The sequence below is a fragment of the Diaphorina citri genome, unplaced genomic scaffold (assembly GCF_000475195.1).
Source record: "Diaphorina citri unplaced genomic scaffold, Diaci psyllid genome assembly version 1.1 scaffold48203, whole genome shotgun sequence".
NCBI lineage: Eukaryota > Metazoa > Arthropoda > Insecta > Hemiptera > Psyllidae > Diaphorina > Diaphorina citri.
Window position 1 is genome coordinate 1 of NW_007425521.1, and position 499 is coordinate 499.

The 499-nt window shown below is 40.7% G+C and overlaps 1 non-coding gene across 1 annotated transcript; it reads right to left on the bottom strand.

Annotated features, from left to right (window-relative positions):
• Positions 1-267: 267 nt before the first annotated feature.
• Trnap-ugg lies at positions 268-339 on the bottom strand. The gene has a single exon. It is a non-coding gene; the product is annotated as a tRNA-Pro (tRNA).
• Between the last annotated feature and the right edge of the window lie 160 nt (positions 340-499).

Genomic DNA, 499 nt, shown 5'->3' on the forward strand with positions numbered 1-499 from the left:
ACTTAATTAGTCCTATTAGGTAGGTAGTAAAAAAAAATAAGTAATAATAATAATGATAAATTTGCTGTGGTAAGCTTCTTTTTTTGTAGTTACTCGTATCACAGTTTTACTAGTAACCTCCTCCACTATGTATTTCGTCAACTCTTTGAAATTTTAACTCCATTCTTTGGAGCAATAGACTCCCTGCCCGCACTAAGATCTACAGATCTTTTTCCACGAAAGTGCCGCCAAGCACTGGTCGCTAGTTATTTTAGTTCCCAAAAAATTGGGCCCGTCCGGGATTTGAACCCGGGACCTCCTGCACCCAAAGCAGGAATCATACCCCTAGACCAACGGGCCACGATGGATGTTTCCGACAGAACAAGACCATATAAATGGTAACATAAAAAACTTGTGTTGTGATAAGCCAGATGACGTCACACAAGTAGATCACCCACAGGTGATAACAGTCATGCTAAACCAGATTCCAGATACCTATACTGGTACCTGAAACCATAGG